Genomic DNA, 11219 nt, shown 5'->3' on the forward strand with positions numbered 1-11219 from the left:
TACCAGGAACACCCCACACGGCCTGCTGTATACCAGGAACACCCCACAAAACTTGCCGTATACTGGGAATAACCCACAAGACCTGCCGTATACCGGGAACACCCCACAAGACCTGACGTATATCGGGAACACCCCACAATACCTGACGTATACCGGGAACACCCCACAAGACCCGCCGTACACCAGGAACACCCCACAAGACCCGCCGTATACCGGGAACACCCCACAAGAACTGACGTATACCGGGAACACCCCACAATACCTGACGTATACCGGGAACACCCCACAAGACCTGCCGTATACCGGGAACACCCCACAAGACCGGCCGTATACCGGGAACACCCCACAAGACCTGCTGTATACCGGGAACACCCCACAATACCTGACGTATACCGGGAACACCCCACAAGACCTGCCGTATACCGGGAACACCCCACAAGACCTGCCGTATACAGGAACATCCCACACGGCCTGCCGTATACCGGGAACACCCCACACAGCCAGCCGTATACTGGGAACACCCCACAAGACCTGCCGTATACCGAGGAACACCCCACAAGACCTGCCGTATACTGGGAACACCCCACAAGACCTGCCGTATACCGGGAACACCCCACAATACCTGCCGTATACCGGGAACACCCCACAAGACCTGCCGTACACCAGGAACACCCCACAAGACCAGCCGTATACTGGGAACACCCCACAAGACCTGCCGTATACCGGGAACACCCCACAAGACCTGACGTATACCGGGAACACCCCACAATACCTGACGTATACCGGGAACACCCCACAAGACCCGCCGTACACCAGGAACACCCCACAAGACCTGCCGTATACCGGGAACACCCCACAAGACCTGACGTATACCGGGAACACCCCACAATACCTGACGTATACCGGGAACACCCCACAAGACCTGCCGTATACCGGGAACACCCCACAAGACCTGCCGTATACCGGGAACACCCCACAAGACCTGCTGTATACCGGGAACACCCCACAATACCTGACGTATACCGGGAACACCCCACAAGACCTGCCGTATACCGGGAACACCCCACAAGACCTGCTGTATACCTGGAACACCCCACAATACCTGCCGTATACCAGGAACACCCCACAAGACTTGCCGTATACCGGGAGGGAACACCCCACAATACCTGCCGTATACCGGGAACACTCCACAAGACCTGCCGTATACCGGGAACACCCCACAAGATTTGCTGTATAACGGGAGCACCCCACAAGACCTGCCGTATACCGGGAACACCCCACAAGACCTGCCGTATACCGGGAACACCCCACAAGACCTGCCATATACCGGGAGCACCTCATAAGACCTGCCATATACCGGGAACACCCCACAAGACCTGCCGTATACCGGGAACACCCCACATGACCTGCCATATACCAGGAGCACCCCACAAGACCTGCCATATACCGGGAACACCCCACAAGACCTGCCGTATACCGGGAACACCCCACAAGACCTGCCGTATTTCGGGAACACCCCACAAGACCTGCCGTATACCGGGAACACCCCACAAGACCTACCGTATACCAGGAACACCCCACAAGACCTGCAGTATACAGGGAACACCCCACAGACCTGCTGTATACCAGGAACACCCCACAAGACCGGCCGTATACCGGGAACACCCCACAAGACCTGCTGTATACCGGTAACACCCCACAATACCTGACGTATACCGGGAACACCCCACAAGACCTGCCGTATACCGGGAACACCCCACAAGACCGGCCGTATACCGGGAACACCCCACAAGACCTGCTGTATACCGGTAACACCCCACAATACCTGACGTATACCGGGAACACCCCACAAGACCTGCCGTATACCGGGAACACCCCACAAGACCTGCTGTATACCTGGAACACCCCACAATACCTGCCGTATACCAGGAACACCCCACAAGACTTGCCGTATACCGGGAGGGAACACCCCACAATACCTGCCGTATACCGGGAACACCCCACATGACCTGCCATATACCAGGAGCACCCCATAAGACCTGCCATATACCGGGAACACCCCACAAGACCTGCCGTATACCGGGAACACCCCACAAGACCTGCCGTATTTCGGGAACACCCCACAAGACCTGCCGTATTTCGGGAACACCCCACAAGACCTACCGTTTACCAGGAACACCCCACAAGACCTGCAGTATACAGGGAACACCCCACAGACCTGCTGTATACCAGGAACACCCCACAAGACCTGCCGTATACTGGGAATACCCCACAAGACCTGCTGTGTACAGGATCACCCCACCAGACCTGGCATATACCAGGAACACCCCACAAGACCTGCCGTATACCAGGAACACCCCACACGGCCTGCTGTATACCAGGAACACCCCACAAAACTTGCCGTATACTGGGAATAACCCACAAGACCTGCCGTATACCGGGAACACCCCACAAGACCTGACGTATATCGGGAACACCCCACAATACCTGACGTATACCGGGAACACCCCACAAGACCCGCCGTACACCAGGAACACCCCACAAGACCCGCCGTATACCGGGAACACCCCACAAGACCTGACGTATACCGGGAACACCCCACAATACCTGACGTATACCGGGAACACCCCACAAGACCTGCCGTATACCGGGAACACCCCACAAGACCGGCCGTATACCGGGAACACCCCACAAGACCTGCTGTATACCGGGAACACCCCACAATACCTGACGTATACCGGGAACACCCCACAAGACCTGCCGTATACCGGGAACACCCCACAAGACCTGCTGTATACCTGGAACACCCCACAATACCTGCCGTATACCAGGAACACCCCACAAGACTTGCCGTATACCGGGAGGGAACACCCCACAATACCTGCCGTATACCGGGAACACCCCACATGACCTGCCATATACCAGGAGCACCCCATAAGACCTGCCATATACCGGGAACACCCCACAAGACCTGCCGTATACCGGGAACACCCCACAAGACCTGCCGTATTTCGGGAACACCCCACAAGACCTGCCGTATACCGGGAACACCCCACAAGACCTACCGTATACCAGGAACACCCCACAAGACCTGCAGTATACAGGGAACACCCCACAGACCTGCTGTATACCAGGAACACCCCACACGGCCTGCCGTATACTGGGAATACCCCACAAGACCTGCTGTGTACAGGAGCACCCCACCAGACCTGGCATATACCAGGAACACCCCACAAGACCTGCCGTATACCAGGAACACCCCACACGGCCTGCTGTACACCAGGAACACCCCACAAAACTTGCCGTATACTGGGAATAACCCACAAGACCTGCCGTATACCGGGAACACCCCACACGGCCTGCCGTATACAGGAACACCCCACAAGACCTGCCGTATACCGGGAACACCCCACAAGACCTGCCGTATTTCGGGAACACCCCACAAGACCTGCCGTATACCGGGAACACCCCACAAGACCTACCGTATACCAGGAACACCCCACAAGACCTGCAGTATACAGGGAACACCCCACAGACCTGCCGTATACTGGGAATACCCCACAAGACCTGCTGTGTACAGGATCACCCCACCAGACCTGGCATATACCAGGAACACCCCACAAGACCTGCCGTATACCAGGAACACCCCACACGGCCTGCTGTATACCAGGAACACCCCACAAAACTTGCCGTATACTGGGAATAACCCACAAGACCTGCCGTATACCGGGAACACCCCACACGGCCTGCCGTATACAGGAACACCCCACAAGACCTGCCGTATACCGGGAACACCCCACAAGACCTGATGTATACCGGGAACACCCCACACGGCCTGCCGTATACAGGAACACCCCACAAGACCTGCCGTATACTGGGAACACCCCACAAGACCTGATGTATACCGGGAACACCCCACACGGCCTGCCGTATACAGGAACACCCCACAAGACCTGCCGTATACTTGGAACACCCCACAAGACCCGCTGTATACTGGGAACACCCCACACAACCTGCTGTATACAGGAACACCCCACAAGACCCACCGTATACCAGGAGCACCCCTCAAGATCTGCCATATACTGGGAACATGTAATAGCTGGGTGAATAATCCAATAGAGTTAAATTAGAGAAATAGCAGTTTGGATCCTATAAAACTTAACCTTTAATAGGTAATCTAAAATCTAAAGTCATACATAAATGAGAAAATGCAAAAACAAAAACAGGGAAGGAACCCTAGTGAAATGTGCCCTATTAACCATACACAGAAGGGGAAGACAAACACCATAAAACAGACAAATATAAAAAATGACAGTACTATTAGCCCTGCAGGAACAATATCTCCAACCAGGAGGATGATATAGATTTGTACTGTACAAATGGACCTTTTTAAGGCACACAAAATATAGCCCGCAGTGTTATATTAGGAGGCTTTTTTTTTACCAATTGTACATGTACTTGTATGGAAATCAAGGTGTATTGTTATGCTATATATGAAATGTACAAGTACACCTTTTTTAAGGCACTATCATAGATACCAAACCTTATGCCAAGCCATCCAAAATAAATTTCTGGTATCCGTCTGAGACCAGGGTTGCAACCTTACACTGTAACAAAATGCCGCCCTGTGTTTCACACTCGTGTCTAATTACACAGACATATGATACAATTGTCAGATTTTTACTTAAGGTATGGTCCGCAGTGTTATATTAAGAGGCTTTGTTTGCCACTTGTACATATACTTATGCATAAACCAAGGTGTCCTATCATTCACTTAAGTAACTGTCAAATACAGCAGCTTAGAACAGGGGACTTCCAATGCAATAAACCAACACTACCCCAATGCAAACAAAAAGCACACATTGAACAGGAACCATGCTATCTCATTAAGTATTCATGAGCGTTCCCTTGTGGTTAGTTTGCGGGTATTTCCAAATATATGCTAGTTCATTCATATGCCGGCCAGTTTTGGAGCGGCATATATACAAAGAAAAAACCCACAGATGTGGGTGGATCTCACCGCAAATTGGAGAGGTATTGCCTTGCATGTAATCTCTCATGGATGGTGAGACAAAACATGGAAGCCCCGGTTTAGCGTGTCCCGACGCGTTTCATCGTGATAGAATCATCAGGGGAGTTAGATAAGTTGCATCCGCCGCTCTTACCGGTCTCCCCCGTTCTGTGTTATTTAATAATAATAATAATAATTTTTATTTATATAGCGCCAACATATTCCGCAGCGCTTTACAAATTATAGAGGGGACTTGTACAGACAATAGACATTACAGCATAACAGAAATACAGTTCAAAACAGATACCAGGAGGAGTGAGGGCCCTGCTGCTCGTAAGCTTACAAACTATGAGGAAAAGGGGAGACACGAGAGGTGGATGGTAACAATTGCTATAGTTATTTAAAGATTTGGAACCGTGGCGCGTCAGGGAGGCTCCGCCCCCAGCGTGTGACGCGTCCCTGGGTTAAAAAAACTACTACCAGTATCATTTGGAGCGCACATGCGGGTAATGGAGCGCACGTATCCCAGGGAGGCGGAACAGGCAGGGTATAGATAGAATAGGCTAGTATATATATAGGGTAAAATAGGCTGTTTTCTCCCTGCGGAACACCCCACATGACCTGCCGTATACTGGGAACACCAAACAAGACCCACCGTAAACTGGGAACACCCCACAAGACCTGCCATATACCGGGAACACCAAACACGACTTGCCATATACTGGGAACACCCCACAAGACCTGCCGTATACCGGGAACAAAGAAGACCAACTCTATACCTGGAACACCCCACAAGACCCACCATATATCGGGAGCATCCCAGAAGACCTGCCGTATACTGGGAATACCCCACAAAACCTGCTGTGTACAGGAGCACCCCACCAGACCTGCCATATACCCGGACACCCCACAAGACCTGCCGTATACCGGGAACATCCCACAAGACCCAATGTACACCGGGAACACCCCACAAGACCCACCGTATACCGGGAGCACCTCATGAAACCTGCTGTATACAGGTAACATCCCACAAGACCAATCGTATGCCGGGAACACCCCACAAGACCCACCATATACCGGGAACACCCCACAAGACCTGCCATATACCAGGAACGCTCCACAAGACCCTCTGTATACCGAGAATACTCCACAAGACCTGCATTATACTGGGAACACTCCATAAGATCCACTGTATACTGGGAGCATCCCACAAGACCTGCCGTATACCCGGAACACCCACAAGACGTGCCGTATACCGGGAACACCCCACAAGACCCACCATATACTGGGAGAATCCCAGAAGACCTGCCGTATACTGGAAACACCCCACAAGACCTGCCGTATACCAGGAACACCCCACATGACCTGCCGTATACCAGGAACACCCGACAAGACCAGCTGTATACCGACAACACCCCACCAGACCTGCCATATACCAGGAACACGCCACAGACCTGCCATATACTGGGAATAACCCACAAGACCTGCCGTATACCGGGAACACCCCACAAGACCTGACGTATATCGGGAACACCCCACAATACCTGACGTATACCGGGAACACCCCACAAGACCCGCCGTACACCAGGAACACCCCACAAGACCTGCTGTATACCGGGAACACCCCACAAGACCTGACGTATACCGGGAACACCCCACAATACCTGACGTATACCGGGAACACCCCACAAGACCTGCCGTATACCGGGAACACCCCACAAGACCTGCCGTATACCGGGAACACTCCACAAGACCTGCTGTATACCGGGAACACCCCACAATACCTGACGTATACCGGGAACACCCCACAAGACCTGCCGTATACCGGGAACACCCCACAAGACCTGCTGTATACCTGGAACACCCCACAATACCTGCCATATACCAGGAACACCCCACAAGACTTGCCGTATACCGGGAGGGAACACCCCACAATACCTGCCGTATACCGGGAACACTCCACAAGACCTGCCGTATACCGGGAACACCCCACAAGATTTGCTGTATAATGGGAGCACCCCACAAGACCTGCCGTATACCAGGAACACCCCACAAGACCTGCCGTATACCGGGAACACCCCACAAGACCTGCCATATACCGGGAGCACCTCATAAGACCTGCCATATACCGGGAACACCCCACAAGACCTGCCGTATACCGGGAACACCCCACATGACCTGCCATATACCAGGAGCACCCCATAAGACCTGCCATATACCGGGAACACCCCACAAGACCTGCCGTATACCGGGAACACCCCACAAGACCTGCCGTATTTCGGGAACACCCCACAAGACCTGCCGTATACCGGGAACACCCCACAAGACCTACCGTATACCAGGAACACCCCACAAGACCTGCAGTATACAGGGAACACCCCACAGACCTGCTGTATACCAGGAACACCCCACACGGCCTGCCGTATACTGGGAATACCCCACAAGACCTGCTGTGTACAGGAGCACCCCACCAGACCTGGCATATACCAGGAACACCCCACAAGACCTGCCGTATACCGGGAACACCCCACAAGACCTGCCATATACCGGGAGCACCTCATAAGACCTGCCATATACAGGGAACACCCCACAAGACCTGCCGTATACCGGGAACACCCCACATGACCTGCCATATACCAGGAGCACCCCATAAGACCTGCCATATACCGGGAACACCCCACAAGACCTGCCGTATACCGGGAACACCCCACAAGACCTGCCGTATTTCGGGAACACCCCACAAGACCTGCCATATACCGGGAACACCCCACAAGACCTACCGTATACCAGGAACACCCCACAAGACCTGCAGTATACAGGGAACACCCCACAGACCTGCTGTATACCAGGAACACCCCACACGGCCTGCCGTATACTGGGAATACCCCACAAGACCTGCTGTGTACAGGAGCACCCCACCAGACCTGGCATATACCAGGAACACCCCACAAGACCTGCCGTATACCAGGAACACCCCACACGGCCTGCTGTACACCAGGAACACCCCACAAAACTTGCCGTATACTGGGAATAACCCACAAGACCTGCCGTATACCGGGAGCACCCCACACGGCCTGCCGTATACAGGAACACCCCACAAGACCTGCCGTATACCGGGAACACCCCACAAGACCTGCCGTATACCAGGAACACCCCACAAGACCTGCCGTATACCGGGAACACCCCACAAGACCTGCCGTATACCGGGAACACCCCACAAGACCTGCCGTATACCGGGAATACCCCACAGACCTGCCGTATACAGGGAACATCCCAAAGACCTGCCATATACCGGGAACACCCCACAAGACCTGCCGTATACCGGGAATACCCCACAGACCTGCCGTATACTGGGAACACCCCACAAGACCTGCCGTATACTTGGAACACCCCACAAGACCCGCTGTATACTGGGAACACCCCACACAACCTGCTGTATACAGGAACACCCCACAAGACCCACCGTATACTGGGAACACCCCACAAGACCTGATGTATACCGGGAACACCCCACACGGCCTGCCGTATACAGGAACACCCCACAAGACCTGCCGTATACTGGGAACACCCCACAAGACCTGTGGTATACCGGGAACACCCCACAAGACCCGCCGTATACCGGGAGCACCCCACAAGATCTGCCATATACTGGGAACATGTAATAGCTGGGTGAATAATCCAATAGAGTTAAATTAGAGAAATAGCAGTTTGGATCCTATAAAACTTAACCTTTAATAGGTAATCTAAAATCTAAAGTCATACATAAATGAGAAAATGCAAAAACAAAAACAGGGAAGGAACCCTAGTGAAATGTGCCCTATTAACCATACACAGAAGGGGAAGACAAACACCATAAAACAGACAAATATAAAAAATGACAGTACTATTAGCCCTGCAGGAACAATATCTCCAACCAGGAGGATGATATAGATTTGTACTGTACAAATGGACCTTTTTAAGGCACACAAAATATAGCCCGCAGTGTTATATTAGGAGGCTTTTTTTTTACCAATTGTACATGTACTTGTATGGAAATCAAGGTGTATTGTTATGCTATATATGAAATGTACAAGTACACCTTTTTTAAGGCACTATCATAGATACCAAACCTTATGCCAAGCCATCCAAAATAAATTTCTGGTATCCGTCTGAGACCAGGGTTGCAACCTTACACTGTAACAAAATGCCGCCCTGTGTTTCACACTCGTGTCTAATTACACAGACATATGATACAATTGTCAGATTTTTACTTAAGGTATGGTCCGCAGTGTTATATTAAGAGGCTTTGTTTGCCACTTGTACATATACTTATGCATAAACCAAGGTGTCCTATCATTCACTTAAGTAACTGTCAAATACAGCAGCTTAGAACAGGGGACTTCCAATGCAATAAACCAACACTACCCCAATGCAAACAAAAAGCACACATTGAACAGGAACCATGCTATCTCATTAAGTATTCATGAGCGTTCCCTTGTGGTAAGTTTGCGGGTATTTCCAAATATATGCTAGTTCATTCATATGCCGGCCAGTTTTGGAGCGGCATATATACAAAGAAAAAACCCACAGATGTGGGTGGATCTCACCGCAAATTGGAGAGGTATTGCCTTGCATGTAATCTCTCATGGATGGTGAGACAAAACATGGAAGCCCCGGTTTAGCGTGTCCCGACGCGTTTCATCGTGATAGAATCATCAGGGGAGTTAGATAAGTTGCATCCGCCGCTCTTACCGGTCTCCCCCGTTCTGTGTTATTTAAAGATTTGGAACCGTGGCGCGTCAGGGAGGCTCCGCCCCCAGCGTGTGACGCGTCCCTGGGTTAAAAAAACTACTACCAGTATCATTTGGAGCGCACATGCGGGTAATGGAGCGCACGTATCCCAGGGAGGCGGAACAGGCAGGGTATAGATAGAATAGGCTAGTATATATATAGGGTAAAATAGGCTGTTTTCTCCCTGCGGAACACCCCACATGACCTGCCGTATACTGGGAACACCAAACAAGACCCACCGTAAACTGGGAACACCCCACAAGACCTGCCATATACCGGGAACACCAAACACGACTTGCCATATACTGGGAACACCCCACAAGACCTGCCGTATACCGGGAACAAAGAAGACCAACTCTATACCTGGAACACCCCACAAGACCCACCATATATCGGGAGCATCCCAGAAGACCTGCCGTATACTGGGAATACCCCACAAAACCTGCTGTGTACAGGAGCACCCCACCAGACCTGCCATATACCCGGACACCCCACAAGACCTGCCGTATACCGGGAACATCCCACAAGACCCAATGTACACCGGGAACACCCCACAAGACCCACCGTATACCGGGAGCACCTCATGAAACCTGCTGTATACAGGTAACATCCCACAAGACCAATCGTATGCCGGGAACACCCCACAAGACCCACCATATACCGGGAACACCCCACAAGACCTGCCATATACCAGGAACGCTCCACAAGACCCTCTGTATACCGAGAATACTCCACAAGACCTGCATTATACTGGGAACACTCCATAAGATCCACTGTATACTGGGAGCATCCCACAAGACCTGCCGTATACCCGGAACACCCACAAGACGTGCCGTATACCGGGAACACCCCACAAGACCCACCATATACTGGGAGAATCCCAGAAGACCTGCCGTATACTGGAAACACCCCACAAGACCTGCCGTATACCAGGAACACCCCACATGACCTGCCGTATACCAGGAACACCCGACAAGACCAGCTGTATACCGACAACACCCCACCAGACCTGCCATATACCAGGAACACGCCACAGACCTGCCATATACTGGGAATAACCCACAAGACCTGCCATATACCATGAACACCCCACAGACCTGCCATATACTGGGAACACCCCACAAGACCTGACGTATATCGGGAACACCCCACAATACCTGACGTATACCGGGAACACCCCACAAGACCCGCCGTACACCAGGAACACCCCACAAGACCTGCCGTATACCGGGAACACCCCACAAGACCTGACGTATACCGGGAACACCCCACAATACCTGACGTATACCGGGAACACCCCACAAGACCTGCCGTATACCGGGAACACCCCACAAGACCTGCCGTATACCGGGAACACTCCACAAGACCTGCTGTATACCGGGAACACCCCACAATACCTGACGTATACCGGGAACACCCCACAAGACCTGCCGTATAC

The sequence above is a fragment of the Ranitomeya imitator genome, chromosome 1 (genome assembly GCF_032444005.1).
Source record: "Ranitomeya imitator isolate aRanImi1 chromosome 1, aRanImi1.pri, whole genome shotgun sequence".
Taxonomy (NCBI): Eukaryota; Metazoa; Chordata; class Amphibia; order Anura; family Dendrobatidae; genus Ranitomeya; species Ranitomeya imitator.